The sequence below is a fragment of the Microcebus murinus genome, chromosome 1, assembly GCF_040939455.1.
Source record: "Microcebus murinus isolate Inina chromosome 1, M.murinus_Inina_mat1.0, whole genome shotgun sequence".
NCBI lineage: Eukaryota > Metazoa > Chordata > Mammalia > Primates > Cheirogaleidae > Microcebus > Microcebus murinus.
In genome coordinates this window covers 65,344,218-65,360,212 of record NC_134104.1, presented here as the reverse complement: position 1 = coordinate 65,360,212, position 15,995 = coordinate 65,344,218, and the positions used below count along the sequence as shown (strand labels likewise).

Genomic DNA, 15,995 nt, shown 5'->3' with positions numbered 1-15,995 from the left:
TCTTCTACATGGTTAACGGGAGAGTCAGAGCCACAGAGTGAAGCACTTAGTTATTCTCCAGTGTCCACTGGTTTTGCTCCCTGTGCAGTGTATCCTCCTTGGCTGTACGAGTCCTGAGGTTATATGTGTTTTTTTCTCTTCCACTCTCTTTCCCTTGCCTAGCACAGTGCAGAGTACTTAGTAGGGACATAATAACTTGCTTGCCAATTTGTTTGGGGTCCAATGAGTAGAGTGGGTGGGGTTGTTGTTACTAAGTTAAAGTTTTTGTGATCTGGGATCAGAAGAAAAATAAATCTTTAGAGATTGGCTTTGAACTTGAGAGAGAAACCTTTTGAGAGGTGGTGGGTTAAAAAAGTTGCTACTGTTACTGCTTGTAAGGGCAACAACTCTTTGGACTGGAGGACCCATGCTCTCGGATGGTTGTATCTTTGGGGAGTGTTCCTGACTTGGGTGGATGTCACTTTTATGCAGAGGAAAGGACATGTCACCCATATGGGGCAGCAGAGATTTCCAGGAGAGTGCAGGGTGTTTTGTGAACCAGACTTGAGACACAGGGTCTGATTATAGCCTTAGGCAATTCTGGAGATATGATGTGGAATCAAATCCCAGGAAAAGGGTCCTGGACCTGGGGTGCTCCAACTCCATCTTAGCATGAAAATACTATTGCACCAATAGTGTCTATCTATCTGACTGACTTCCCCTTCTGGTTCCTCAGGCCAATCCCTCTCCTTTCTCTCTCCACCCTTCATGCTTCTCTCTCCACTCCCCCTTCGTGCTTCTTTACTCCTCATGGTCATTAGACCCTTGCTTGGTTATAGGATTTGGGGTGGATTTACATATAACTTTTGCTTGCTGTGAGTGTAGCAGAGCTTGTTCTGAATGGTCAAGGACAAGGAAATGCAAACATTCTATTTGGCTTCAGAGAAAACTGTATCTTTTTTTGTTGTTGTTTATACTTGATTTTTCCTTCTGATTAGGTCTGATATAAAATTTGTCTTTCTTGAACAAACCCTACTTGATGGTGGGGGGAGGCAATAGTTGGACAGTCCCACATTGAGCTCTGCCTCAGGTTACCGCTGAGCAGCAGGTGTGCAAGGGTGGTTTGGGTTAGGTGTCTTATTCTTTTCTTTGATGAAGACACATGTCCAGGTAGATGGGGTGGCAGTGATGGTTTCCAATGTTGGGGCTTTGGGCACATAGTAGGCCCTCAGTGAACTTTATTGGCATTTCTCCTGCAAAGCTGGTCCCCTCCCATGGCCCAGGTCCTCAATATCATTATCTGACCTGTGTATTTTATTCTTCCTACTTCCTCTTATGTTTGGGGCTCTGCCCTTGGCCCCAATGAGGAGAAGTACTTGATGTCCGAACCAGTGCCTTCTGATGGTTAGAGCAGCCAGAGGCAACATGCTGCAGCCTCTCTTTGGGGGTTGGTGCTTCTTCCCTTTTCTATGTCTCTGGCTCTGTCCCTGGTGTCTGTCCCGTTCTCCCTCTGCTCTTTCTCTCTCTCTGCTTGCTCCTCTCTGACTTCCTTTCTCTCCCTGCTCCAGTCCCCTGCTGCTGTCTGCCTACCTCTCTTCTGCCTTCCTGCCTGCTCTGCTTTCCCATCTCCTACTCCCCACTGGCGGCCTCTCAGCCTCTTCTGTGCTCTTGTCTCACTGTCGTCTCCTGTCTCCTCGCCGGGGTATAGTAGGAGCGTCACGGGGTTGTTTTTTTTTCTCCTCCTTTGCCTGTGAGAAGTCCCTCTGCTACACCCATACCATAAATAACACTCGAGCATCTGCCAAACACATTCCTCACTTGTGTTAATAGGCTGCAATGATGCCGGAGCCTGTTGCCATGGCAACCTCATTTTTGTTTGACTGTATCCCACTCTGCTACATAAAGCTTCTGCACGCACTGACACAAAAACAAGCATGCTCACACAACTATTACATATGCTTAGCTGTTGAAGATTATTTTGGAGAGAACATCTTTGGGTCCTGTGGGGGCAGAGTGGTCATTTGAGCTCCAGGAGATGAGCATTTCTACCATCTAGTGTTGCTTTAGGAGGTCGTAATGGGATAGAAGAGCTCTTTGAAAAGTAGAGAGTCCTGTTCAAACGTGGGCTATTGTTATTACGCAGCCTCGTTAAACCCCCCTGGTGTGGTTTCTGAGGAGAAGATTCTGACTCCGAGTGGGTCCCTGTGAGCGAGTGGGTCCCTGTGAGCTCGGGGGAGCTGTCAGGTTGTCCTTGCTGTGCGGAATGACCCATTGCCCACCCCGCCTATCTTTCTTCAGCTCCTTTTGCCCTTCCCCCACCCCTTTCAGAGAAGCTCAGTGATTTCCTGCATTTCTTCCTTTGTGCCTGTTTGAACCCACAGCTGTCTCCAGTAGTTGCAGCAATCAGAAAGGCACAGGCGCTATGTGCGTGATACTCTGTGACTGTGAGCACGTGTGAGTGTCTCTAGTGAGGAGGCAGGGGAAGGATGGGGAGGGGGCGTGGACCAAGAGTCGACTACTGTGGCTGCCCAGGGGCGTGTGTGTGCGCACTCGCGTGTGCACGTGTGCGTGCGTGTGTCTGTCTGGCATGCAGGCTGGCCCGGGTGTTGGAGGTGGGCCTGGGGAGGCCTTTGTGTTAGCTTTGAAAGGAGATCATTGCAGCTCTGTCCTGTTTATTCTTGGCTGGTAGTTGGCTTCCTGTGGCTGTTAGCCTTTCTGATTCTGGGCCTTGCTCACTCTTCCGACCTTGACCTCTAGCTCTTCAGGGAAGTACCCTGGATGCATCACCCCCTTTCCATAGTGAGATTGAGGGCCTGACTTGAGTGGTCAGCTCCTCTGACCCCATGGAGTCCCCCTTTTCCTTTTCAAGAAACTTTCCTGCTGCCCATCTGCTCAGCAGCCTGGCGAGCCTCTCCAAAGGGCCACTGCCTGGCTCTGGAACTTGGTCCAGAGGCCTGCCTGGTGGGTCACCTGTGGCTGCCCCGTGTGTACTGCTGGGCAGTGCGGAGGAGGGCTCATGTCCACTGCAACAGCTGGGCATTTTCTGCCACTGGTCACTTCCTGATCAAGAGAAATAGTCCTCAGTGAACTTCAATGGCAGCAGCAGGCTGGGGTGGGGGTTGGCTTTGAATTTGGAGCAGAGGTGGGTCTGCATGTCTTGCCTCAAGGCTGACTTGTATTTGCCGATTATATCTGCTAATTGTTTTCCATTATATCGCTTCCTTCTTTAGGCAGCTAGGAGGGGAGGGGAACAGGACTTGCTGGGGCTGGGGTTCATCTTCTAGGTCCTTGGGGTGCCTTGATCCCTGTCAGGAGGCCTTCAGAAATGGAGACAGCCGAGGAGCAGAATGCACAGCTGCTGTATTTGCGGGAATGCTCACTGTTAATAATTCTGCCTGAGTTTTGATCTGCAGGCAAGAGCATGAGGTCTGTGTGCTATGGAACATAGAACAGTGTGCTCATGTTTGTGTATAAAGAGGACACAGACGATGTGTTAAAGAGTTTTAAAAGTCAGTGTAAAAGACTTGGGCAGAAGCTCTCCTGGCCACGAGTCCGTCTGTCAGGGTGCAGCTGGAGCCCACGCAGGGCTGTGGACCTTCTCTCCTCCCGAGAGGTGTGACTGGATCTGCCACCTTGCTCCAGCCAAAGGGGGACCCAGGGAGGGAGCCTCTCTGGATGGTGCCAGCCTCTTGCTAGGTAACTTCTGGTCCATGGCTGCCTGCCTGGCACCTCAGTTAACTTTGTCTGCAGGTCTAGCTTCTCACTGTTTACTTTCCAGGAGCGTAGCTTGTGCTGGGAATGGAGCGTTTGCTCTGGGGCTCGAACATAACTGTGCCCATAAATCCTTTGGGTCCAGTTACGTAAGTGGTATTCTAGCATATCCTTTTCTCATCCATGCCTGTCAGATGAGGGTGGCTGGCTCATGGAGGGCAGGATCCGCATTCCCTTTCTCTCCTAAACACAAAACTTCATGGAGATAATTGGAAAATCTTACTTTTTTTTCCCTCTAGGCAATGTTCAAATGTAGGACAGGGAAGATCTCTCCTTAAGCACTGTGAACAAAACATGGGGGTTTCTAGTTAATGGATAGTGAGTTCACTGTGCACCTGCCTTTTGGGGTGGCTGTTAGAAGAGGCTGACAGGATCCTGGTTAGGTTTGTAGGTGTATCCAGTTCCCAGGAGGATTGAGGCCTTGTCTTAAAAACTGTGTTTGATTCTAAAGTTCAGAGGAGAGTGGCCAGTTTGGTAAGGAGCCTGGAAGCCTTGACTTCTGAGAGAACATTTGAAAGAATGGGGGATATTTAGCTGGGAGAAGAGTAGACAGCATCAAGTAAGAAAACCCAATGGGACAGGCAAGGCCGTATTACTGGGATCCCTGTTGTTAGAGACTAGAGGAGGGACTAAGTTATTTTCTGTTGGTCCCAAGGGCAAATGGGTGGAAATAGTAGACAGATTTCACCTCCAGGCAGGAGATTTCACCTTTCCAGCCATTGGGGTTGCAGCAGTCAATCCAGATGCCTCTTGGGGTAGCCAGCTTTGTGTCAGTGGAGGTATTCAAGTGGAGACTGGGCAGCCATCTGCCAAGCTTGTTACTGAGACATTGCCTGCTTGGCAGGAGTTTAGGTGGGCCACTGTACCATTGATTATTAACCTTAGTGCATCATAATCACCTGGAAGTTTTTGAAAAATGCAGACTCCTAGGCCCTGCTAGGAAGGTGCAACTTCCAAAGGTCTGGGGTGGATCCCAGGACTGGATCTATTTTTAAACAGCTTTGATCTAGTTTCCAAAGCTCCCCGGATGATCTTGACAACCAACTCTTAGGTTTGAGATCTTTGGCCAAGATGAACACTCGTGTTATGCCCAATCCTGGAATTCTGTGGTTCAGTGTCTTGTAGCAGTATGGCTGCCTCCTGAAGCACTCTGGGGTGTCCTTTTATCATGCCCATCTTAGCCTCTGTTTAACAATCAGTGTGTATGTGAGACCCATTGGGAGGTGTCCAGGTGGAGCTTGTGAGTGTGTACTGACACAAGGATGCAGGTCTGGAAGGTGACTGGTGGTGGTGGTGAAGCAGGCTGTGAGGGATTTCCAGCCGTGGATGCTCGTTCTCTTCTTTTCCCTCCTCCCAGCCATTCCAACCCTGCCTTCCTGTGTGGGGCAGAGCAACCCGTGGCTCACCAGGGGGATAAGGGCTTAGTAGAAAGAGGGACCTAGGTTTAACTCCTGGTCTATTCATTCATCTGGTAAATGGATATGAAAGCCCTAAGGACACCCCAGGTATAAGATGTAGAAAATGAGGAGGTCAGGGGGTGGAGGGGCTGGGCAGGAGATTAGGGAATTAATGAAAGAAGGGGACATAGGACTTAGGGAAGGAAGAGGAGATTGGATCTGTGAGTGTGGGGAGGGGAAGGACTTGGAAGTGGGGGCAGGGATGCTCTCTGGGAACAATGCGATATGGTCACAAGAAAAGGGGGGCCAGACAAACAAACACAAGAAGACAGTAGAGGCTTTATTCTTTAGGCCAGCCTCTTGTGTCACTGTGAAATTATAATCCCTCACCCCCTGCCCCTGCCCACTACCTCTTGCTCTGGGAGGGTTTATGAGCTGCTACTTCTGGGCTTGATGCCTCCTGACCCCATACTTTCAGGGGCTCCTCCCCCCTTTCCTTAGGGGCTCCCTGGGCTTTTATAACAGAGCTCACTGCAGTCCCACTTGGCTTTTGGAAGGGGTCTTGAGGGACCCAGTGCCTCACCTCCAGCAGCGCTCAGCACATAGTAGGTGCTCAGGGAGGGTCTGAATGAATGAGTGAATGAATGAATGGGTGGTGGGGTGGGTGGACATCTGCATGCAGACTGTAGGCTCTGCCGAAGTGCTAGACCAACACCTCCACAGAAGGAAGTGGCGCAGCTCGGCTTGGAAGCCTATTTTGGTGGGTTGTAATCCTAAACTCTGAGCAGGGCTTCCAAAATCCCTCCTGCTGCAATTTAAAATGTGCCTTCTTAGAAACAGAGAGCTGTTGCCTGGCACTGCCGATACTACATCACTTCACAGATTTGAAAACCATCATTAAGTCATTCTTTCAGCCTCCTCCCTATTTGTTCAGATAACAATATTTATTAGGTGCCTACTGCGTACCAAGCACTGTGCTATGCCGTGGGGTTTGTGAAGATGATTCAGACTAAGTACTGGTCCCCCAGGACTGCCTTTAGCCCGGGCTCTACCACTAAGTGTGTCCCTTGGAGGGACGTTAATGGAAAGTAGTCGCACCTTATCCATGGGGAATATGTTCCAAAACCCTCAGTGGATGCCTGAAACCATGGATAGTACTGAATCCTATGTACACTGTGTTTTTCCTATACTGTACATGCATACCTATGATAAAGTTTAATGTATATATTGGGCACAGTAAGAAATTAACAACAATAACTAATAAAATAAGAGCTGGGTGTGGTGGCCCATGCCTATAATCCCTGCTACTTTGGGAGGCTGAAGTGGAAGGATTGCTTGAGCCTGGGAGTTTGAGACTAGCCTGGGCAACATAGTGAGACCCTGTCTCTGAAAAAATAAAAAAAATTAGCCAGGCATGGTGGCACACACCTGTAGTCCCAGCTACTTGGAAGGCTGAGGTTTGAGGCAGGAGTTCAAGGCCGCGGTGAGCTGTGATTGTGCCATTGCACTCCAGCCTGGGTGACAGAGAGAGATGCCATTTATTAAAAAAAAATCTAATAATAAAATAGAACAATTATGACAATATACTGTTCACAATTTCTAATCTCAGCATATGATTTCTTTTCTTTCCTTATTAAATTAAGAACTTTCATGTTTTCTCTTAGAGAAAGCACGTTAGGGCTTTTCTTTGGCATATCCAAGTTGCCAGCATCACTGCTCTTGTACTTTGTGGCCATTATTAAGTAAAATAAGGGTAACTTGAACACAGGCTCTGCAATAGCATGACAGTTGGTTTAATCATAGAGATGGCTACCAAGAGACCGAGGGGCGGGTAGCGTGTACAGTGTGGTTACGCTGGACAAAGGGATGATTCAGGTCCTGGGCAGGGTGGAGTGGGACAGCGAGAGATTTCACCATGCTGCTCCGAATGGCGCATAATTTCAAACTATAAATTGCTCATTGCTGGAGTTTTCCATTGAATATTTTCAGTCCATGATTAACCACGGGTAACTGAAACCTCAGAAAGCGAAACTGTGGCTGAGGGGACGACTGTACATGTACACAGTCTGTGTCAAATAAGTTTAGGAAATACTGGTGGGTTAATAGAATTCTTAGACTTTAAAGCTTTTCATAGGTAATGTGCATAAAAATTTGCCAAGAGGGGGATATTGCCTGAAGCCTTTGTCAAACACATTTGACCCTGGAACCAGTTTTTTTTTCAAATAACATGTTGGGGGCTTGTTAGTGTTTGTTATAACATACTTTAGAACACACTGCTTCAGGGGCGGGAAGGAGCCTTGCAGTTTCTCAAGGTCAGTCCCCTGCTTCTGGGGGGGCTTCCCCAGAGACATGTAGACAGGGGTCTCTGGTGCTTCCCTCCCTCAGGAGGGAGATTGCCCAGACTGCATTGGCTGGCTGCCCGTTCGCAAGTCTCATTCTTCATCTGGGTCAGAAATCCTTCATGAAGTAGAATGAGAGGGCTGGCGGGGACCAGGGAGATGCCTCCTTTATCCAGCCTCAGTTTCTTTTAGGGATTTTCTGCTGTCAGTAGACATTGGAGCAGGTTGGGCTTCTGCACAATGACCTTTGGTGGGCCTGAGGTCCCTTAAATGTCTTTCTAGAACTTTTGCTTCAGGCACTGAGTGTGGGACTGACTGCCTGTGGGGAAGTAGTGATGGGCCGGCCATTCCAGGTCCTCCTTCCCCAGGTATTTCTTTCCCATTCCCACTCTCCAAAAGGAGGAAGCTCGTAAAAAGTATCCATGATAAACAATGAGCATATATTGCGTCTTTACTGCACACCTGGAACAGGGCTAATTCCTTACATGCATGACTTCATTTAAGCTTAAAACCAACCCCATGAGGAAGACATTTTGATCCCCATTACACTGCTGCAGAAACTGTGATAAGAGAAGGTAAGTAACTTCCCCAAGGTCACACAGCAAGCATGTGACAGATGGTTCAGCACCCTGCCCATATCCTCTAGGCACGTACCTTTCACTTGTGCCAGCCGGACTTCCAGCTCTTTGCACCCGAGGCTTTTCTCTGGCCTTGAGCCTTGGGGCCTGCTGGTAGGGCAGGTCAGACGAGCTGGGGAGTCACCGCCCTGAGAGCAGCACTCACCAGTGGCTGTTGGGTGCTGCTGGATGGACACCCTGGCTCCCTCGGCCTCGGGGGTGGGGTCTAATTCTGAGGCTTGTGTTCTGTATGGTCTCTCAGAGTTCTCCAGAAGGATTAAGCACTGGTGACTCACAGTAGTAACAGGCTTGATAACACACTCTTCTTCTTTTTCTCTTTGGCTTTATTTCCTTCCTTGCCTCATTGCTCCACTCCCCTATGCCCCTTCTAGTGTTTCCTGGGGTCACCTCCCAGAACCACATGTCCCCAAACCCTTGTCTCAGGGTCTTTTTCTAGGGGAATCTGAGAGAGAGTGGGGAACCAGCATTCTAGCCCAGGTTTGACTTGAGCACGAGGGAGGGTCAGAGGCTGCTTCCTGGGAACAAAAATGATTCAGGTGCAGAACTCTACGACAGACTTAGAACCTTAGTCCTGCCTGGAGCCCTTTTTTCCCATTTGATGACGTATGTTTGTCTCTAGCAGATCGGTTGCGGGACTAGAGGAATACTGTGAAATTTGAAAAACAGTTCTCTAAAAGATATATGTTTTGAATTTTTACTTCTTAAAAATGTGTGGCTTTCTATGCCCCTTCTTGTTTGCATTCTGACCTGTCTTCAGATTTCTAAGCTACTGTTACAAGGTGGCAGCAGAATTTATGACCTTAAAAAAAGTTTTCTTAGGATAAGAAAAAGAGACCCTTGATTTGGGGTATTTTTGCTTAGTCCCCAGACTGTCTCTGGCCAAGTCCCTTTCCTGTAAGCAGATCTGAAAGAAATTATGTGCTGACTGAAGGGCTTGCCAGCCTCTTGGCGAGGTTGTGACATCACTTGGTCAGTGGAGTCTACAGGGACCTCATCTGCCAAGGCAGTGCCTCCTCAGCATTTCTCTGGGTTTGACACTCAGCTTTTTGCTCTGATGGCATTTGCCCAGACCATTGCACTCAAACATCTGAAATTTAGTGTAGTTCAATTCAGTGCACACTTACTGACCTCCTGCTGTGTGTGGCATATACCCAGAGGATTGAGAGGTGGCCCTTGCCAGAGAGGGTTGTCACATAGAATGGAAGAACAAGGCCCAGGTCCTTTTGTCATCCTGCATGTCTGTTACCTCTGGGTGGTCCTGTGGGTGGTGGTAGGGGTGGTAGGGAGAGGGTGGATAGACCAGGGGTTTTCTCTCCTGGGTGTGCATTTGAATACCCTGGATAGCTTTGAAAAAATACCTGTGCCAAGGGCCAGACTCCTTGTATGGAACTCTCCTGGGATGAGGCTTGGGCAGCCCCAGGGCTCAGACCTGGACCAGACACAGCTCAAATACCACCAAAAAGGCTCAAATGCTTTTATATTTGATTAGCATTTTATAGGTGACAAAGGGCTTGTCTGTGTGATCTCATTTGCTTCTCAAGACAGCTCTTAGGAGGTGATGGAGCAAACATTGGCCCGGGAGGTGACCCTGGTTGTGTGTGAGTTGCCTTGACCTCTCTTCCGTCTTTAAGCTGGGGACAAGAGATTCATGACTGATGGGACCTGTCATGGTGTGGCCCAGACAAGGTAATGCACGTGAAGGCACTCTGGGAGCTGTGTGGTGGTTTATAGCCCGTGTTGCTGCTGAGGTTTTGGAGAGGAGGAGATAGAAGATCAGAGAGGGTAAGTGACCTCCTTCAGGTCACACCACTAACTAGTTAGCTTAGGAGCTGCTATACAAATTCAGATCTCTGAGTCCAAACCCTGTGTTCGTTTCACACTTGGGCCATTGCTAGCTTCGCCCTGGGGGCCTTCGGAAGCTGTAGCAGGCCCAGCTGCGAGCAGGCAGTCATGTCAGTTTGGTTTTGAAACACACGGCCTTCCTTCCCTCTAGGTGTCTGGCTCAGATGGGCATTAAATGAGTTACCATTTCCGGAGCCTGCAGGGTGCTGTGCTGAGGTGTTTGGTGGGCACCCGGGATCGGCTGTTCACCTGTGAAGACTTCCTGAGTGGTTTCGTACATGAGTGAGTAGGGGCTGCGACCCAGAAGAGGGGTCGGAGTGATGCTAGGATTGCTCAGCTCTGAGTGAGGCTGCCTCATCGCCAGTCTGCTGGTGGCATACGTGGGACGGGGACGGGGACGGGGGAAGGGAGGAGGCTGCTGGGGTCTGCCTGGACTGCCTCTCAGGACGGCCCTGGAGGCCGACTCGGGTCTCTCTGTTGAGTAGCATTCAGTAGGTACGCGGTTTAGTGCTCACCAGAGTGTTTCAAGGGTGTCTTTAAAGCCCAGCTCCCCAGAACCATCAACATCCTAAGCTAAACATCCTTTAGTTCTGCTTCAGATCTGCTTCTGTCCCTGTCGCTCTTCAGAAGGAAACTAAAGGGAAACGAAACTATTTTGCTAAGTGGATTGCCGAGATTTTATTTTCACATTTTCTTTTGGGGATGGGAAGGCTGCTTATTTGTTCACTTAGTGTGCCCTAGTCCCCAGACTGTCTCTGGCCAAGACCCTTTCCTGTAAGCGTTTCACCACACTGCGTGGAAGGAATCCATCTGCCCCGCGACAGGCACCGGTAGGTCATGCCAGCTGGGGAGTGCCTGGGCTCTGACATCTCAGCCGGGGAGGCTGTGGGCAGGGAGGGGCCAGAGCCGAATGCCCACTGAGCCTCTCCTGGGGCCCTCCTGCCTTTGCACCGTTTGACACCGTGAGTCTAAATTAGAAACGCCCTCTTTATTTTCTCTGTAGCATTTGCGCTGGTGTATAATTTTCTCCTGGTGGGTTTATTTGTCTATCTTTCCACTTAACTGCTGGCTCTCTGAGGGCAGGGACCTCGTCTGTTTTCATACCCGGATATTTGCTGAATGTTAGTGATAGTGCACATTCTCAGCTTCCACGGGGAGTGCTGACTTCGGCAGAAAAGGGTCCCTGGGGTGCTCCCTCCCTAGACAAGCATCTCCCCCGCAGAGCCCACCTCTGGGCCCTGTGCCTGGCCCTGAACTTAGCAAACACTGGGTGTCATCCCCTCCCTCTCTGGGACTCCCACTGCTCTGTCGGGTGCTGTCTCGGGAAGCCTCTCCCCCTCCCTTTGTCCCTTCTCTTCCACCTTTGTCCTGGTGGCTTTTCCTGCCCGCTGCCTCCTCCCCACTCCCCTATTTGCAGCTGTAAGATGGGGGAGGCACTCAGAGACTGGACGGGAGGCAGGCTCGTGGGCATATTGAAGGACAATAAATATGAGCATGGGTCACTACACAAATTCCCCAAAGGATTCCTCATTCTTCTCAAAGCAAGCCCGGGAAACAGCAGTTCCCGCAGCGCGGGATAAACTTGCTCCTGGTTTATGGCCATGTGTTGCTGTGCTTGTTCAGCTCCAGTTCTCACCTCGAATGCCTGGGGCTGAGCCTCAAGCTCTCTGGGTGGGTTCACCTCAAGGAATGCATCAGAGCGGAAGGTGTGGGCAGCGAAGCACATCGAGGAGCTTTGCCCTAATGCCAGCGTCCGGCGCATCTGGGGGCCGGGCCTCTCCCGGCCGCGCTGACGTGCAGCGGCACAGAGCGCTGCCGCCCCAGGCCCCTCATCACGGACGGGCCGTGTGACGACTCCGAGACTGATTTGTGGCCTTATCGAAAGGCACGTTGCTTATATCTAAAGGGTTTATTGTGGTGATTCAGTGAAGAGTGATGGCCACTAAAAATGATTGCAGGTGTGTAAGAGGGGAAGAAAACTTGGTCGGTGGTTGGTGTATAAAATCTTATCAGGCAAGGCTGTGGCTTGGTGTATTTATGTTGCTCTTATCACCAGCAATTAACCCCAAGCATGGCTCGATAAACGGCTTAGTGCCGTGCCATCATAACTACAGGATTATTTTAGAAAAGAACTGCTACACTTGACTGCTAGACTGACTGTCTTAGCAGAGCTGCAAACCTTACGTTTCTGCACATCTGTTAGGTATGAACAAATGCCTATGGATCGGCACTAACTCTTCCTTCCTCTCTTTCCTTTACGTGATATTTCGCTTCGGAGTGGGGAGAAGTCGTGTGGACACCTGTGGCCTTCCCACCCTCGGCCGCGTCCCTTAGTCTTCGTGGATCTCTGCCCAGCTCCACTGTGAGCTGGAGTGTCTGTAGCAGCTGCTCAGTACTGTCAGTGGCTGGATGAATGGCTCTGCTCAGAGTCACCAGCGGGCACATAGCAATGTCTGTCCACCCCACTCTTACTTTTTCTCTGCTTCTACAGCGCGGGAAAAGCAAGGAATTGTATAGCTGGCGACCCCCACTGGCACGTGTTGTGACTGAGAAAGTAAAGAAAGGGGATGTGCAGCGTGAGGAGACGGCTCGTACCCTGAGAGGGTTTCCTTCCCGTCCATCTCTTCATCTCTTTCCCAGCGCCTTTGACTCGGGCCAGGGAGTTCAAGGACTCCTCAGTGCTCTGGGAGGACAGGGGAGCGGAGGAAGCTGGGGTGCGTCTGAGGACTGACAATGTGTCACGCACGCGCCGTGTGGGCCTGGGGCCTGGGCTCTACCCAGGATGGGGAGAGTCCTCGGGTCAAATCCTCTACGAGAAGCCACATGTGGATTGCGATGTGGTCTGTCTTTGGAAGGGGTTATCTGGGGAGAGTTAATTTTGGATTTTGCTTTACATTTATTTTTAAAGTGGAATATTTCTCCGGCATTGGTGACAATGGCCTAGAAAAGCCCGTTAGTCACCATCTGACAACTTCCCGTGTGGGGTTTTGCTGCCTTTGCTGCTTCCCCACCTGACGCCCGGGGGGTGATTTCAGTTCTCTCCCTCTGAGGCCCCTGGGTGATCTCACTGCAAACAGGTCTGTGGGGAACTCCTACTGCCCGAAGTGGTGTCACCCTCTGCTTCCATCCAGGGTGTCGGGGCCGGGGACAGCTCGCCGGGGGGAGGGCGTGATGGCGTCCAGGCGAGGCCTCTGTCGCGTCCAGCCTGTGTGTGCCACATAGTCTTCTTGCTCTTTACTTCTGCTCCTGGAAGTAAAAGGAAAGTCACCCTCAGCCTGGGATTTACAGAACAGACCTGATTTCTCCTAAAGGAACCAGAAGATCTTGAGTGCCCATCCCGCATCCCCTGGGTCTCTCTAGGTTCTTTTGTGGAGCAGGAAGAGAGTCTCGGTGTGTCTGCCGGGGGGAGGCTGTGCTGGGGGGTGGAGGAACAGGGGAGAAGGGCTTTGCCGAGAGGTGGAGAGAGATGCTGGGGCCGCCATTCCCTCCCTGCCCAGACGAGTTGGGTCTCCGCACCTCCATGCTGGGGCAGTGGCTGGGACAGGTGAGCTGGGGAGGAACAGTTGTTCGGTTGGTCTGGTTGGCCAGTGGGGCATCCTCTTCTCCAGCAGAGTGTAGTGGCTCAGAGCCTTGGGTTTTCTAGAAGCGGGAAGCCTGGGCTGGATACATGGTGGGATGTGACACCCCAGTGTAGGCGACCCACTCTCTCCAGCCTGGCCTCGCCCCCTGCCTACCCCATCCCTCTTGAGAATGGCTCTGATGAGCCTTACAGAAAGGTCACTGTCTGTGTTTCTGTAAAGTCCGACATCTCTAGGCCCCTGATGTGAAGAAACCTTCAGGAAGCCACCTTATTGGCAGGTGGGGTGGGTGGGGAGCACTCCTGAGATGACAGAACTTTCTTTGCCTTCTGCTCTGAGGAGAAGGAGGGCTTTGTGATCTCAGAGGAGGGGCTGAGCACAGGCACTCACTGGGGATAGGGGGTTCCTCCTTTTCCCTGGGGGCCCCCTCAGGATTTGGAAATGTCCTAATAGCCTGCCAGGTGTGCCATGTGCCATGGCATCTAGGGGTCTTTGGGAACAGCATCTCTCTTTCTTTTCCATGCACCAGCCTGGCCACTGTGCTCATGAGCCCCTAGGGCTTAGGGAGTGGAGAGGAATGGGGAGATTTTGTCCCTCCCCTTGGGCAGCGTTCAGTCTGATGGAAATCTACCTTCCTAAGTTAGGGCAATATTGCCAATTCCTGCCATTTATCACACATTTACAGTGTGCCAGGCACAGTGCTGAGCACTTAGTAACTTCTTTGATCCTTGCATGTATTGTTTTTTGTTTTTTTTATCAGATGAGAACATTTTATAGATAAGGACATAGAGGCCCAGAGAAGCTAAGTGCCTTGCTTAAGGTCTCACTGTTAGCAAGTGATATCGTGAGGCTCCAGTGCTCAGACTCTGAGCCAGTACTTCAATAGCTCCCAAACTTGTGTGTAAGAATTCCCTAGGAGGTCTATTTAAAGATGTGATTCCTGGGCCCCTTGTCAAGAGAGTCTGATCCAGGTCTGGAGTAGAGCCCAGGAATCCGCACCTTAAATAGGCTCCCCCTATTTGAGGCAGGTGCCCTGTTGACACAGTTCCTACATTCCCCTTCTCAGGTGGAGAAAGGAGGTTTTAGGGTTCCCCTTTCCTGGAGTGATGGGGAGTGCCAGGCCACTCCAAGAGACAGAGGTTGCTGTGTTTGTTGCACCAGGAGGCAGGCTGGGGAGGGTGGAATGTGATGGTTAGATTCAGGGTGGGAGGGAACTTCCTGCTGAGCCTGTGCCTGGCAATCCTCAGGGGACATAGCTGGAGGAGGCTTTGGAGGAAGCGAGGGAGAGAGGAGATGGAGACATTCTATCTAACCCAGAGATCAGGAGCTAGGAAGTAGCCTGGTAGCAGAACATATGTCAACAGCTCGAGAGAGGAGGCAGACAAAGGGATTTTCAGGTGACCACAGGGATACTGGCTATGATACTACAGTGCGTGACTGTAGGCACAGCAATCCTGACTAACAGACATCTGCCTCTGCCTCGATTTCCCCATCTTTACAACAAAGATGAGATGGTCTCAAAAGGTTATGCCTATATCTAGGGTCAGATAAGAAAGGACTGCACTCCACAGGCCTGGACAGGGAGTGCTGTGGGGTGCACAGCACTGCAAACCTGGGGGGACAGAGAGTCATGAGGCCAAGCAGTGCACAGTTCTCGAATACTTCCTTCTAGCCTAACCCCAGTCATGGGTCCCTGTCCATCAGTCCTCCTGGCCAGTATCCCTCCATCTGCTTGAACCCAGCATGTCCCAAAACAAAATTTATCACCATCCTTAACTCGACTTCATTTTTGTTCGTGCCAGTTTTCTCTTTGCCTGGGTGCTGGTGTTTAATGTTCACTGGACTGACTTAGTGAAAAAATACCTACCATGTGTTGGGCACTGGGACACCAGGATGAATAAGCCACAGACTCTGCCTTCAACTGCAAATCCGTGAATGTGCCGCTTATGTGTGCAGCTCTGTCCCAAGTACTTCACTTAGGTTAACTCGTTGAGTCCTCACGATAACCCTATGAGGGAAGCACTGTTGCTGTTGCACCCACCTTGCAATTGAGGCAGGGCAGGTCAAGCAACTTGCCCACGTTCACACAGTGAGCTGGGCAGCCTGGCTCTAACCTCTCCGCGTTGCTACCACCCACGGCCAGTGAGGGGACCTGCGCCTGTACTGCCCGGCACAGCGTGATGCGTGCGGTTTGCTGGCTGTGCCTGAGAGGGAGTAGTTTAAGCTTGTCTGGTTTCAGGGGAGGCCATAGGAGGCTTCCCAAAAGACTTCTGTTTTGAGCTGCTTGGAGGGTGAGTTGGGGTTTCAGGGGCAGAGACACGGGAAAGGGCAGCCGGAGAGACAGCAGAGCAGAGGCATGGAGGCAGGACACTGGCTGGGGCTTGGGAGAGCGGCAGAGTGTGGTGGCAACAGTGAGGGTGCCGTAGCTGGGACTAGGTTGGGAAGAGCCCG

General features: G+C 50.9%; 1 protein-coding gene and 1 long non-coding RNA gene across 2 annotated transcripts in view; one reads left to right on the top strand and one right to left on the bottom strand.

Moving 5' to 3' along the window:
- ADCY5 (adenylate cyclase 5) overlaps nt 1-15,995 on the top strand; it is a 148,477-nt gene that overhangs the window by 3,269 nt on the left and 129,213 nt on the right. The gene's annotated exons all lie outside the window — the stretch shown is intronic.
- LOC142870603 (uncharacterized) lies at nt 13,127-13,788 on the bottom strand. Its single transcript, XR_012918956.1, has 3 exons — nt 13,701-13,788; nt 13,483-13,605; nt 13,127-13,212 (listed from the first exon to the last, which is right to left on the bottom strand). It is a non-coding gene; the product is annotated as an uncharacterized LOC142870603 (long non-coding RNA).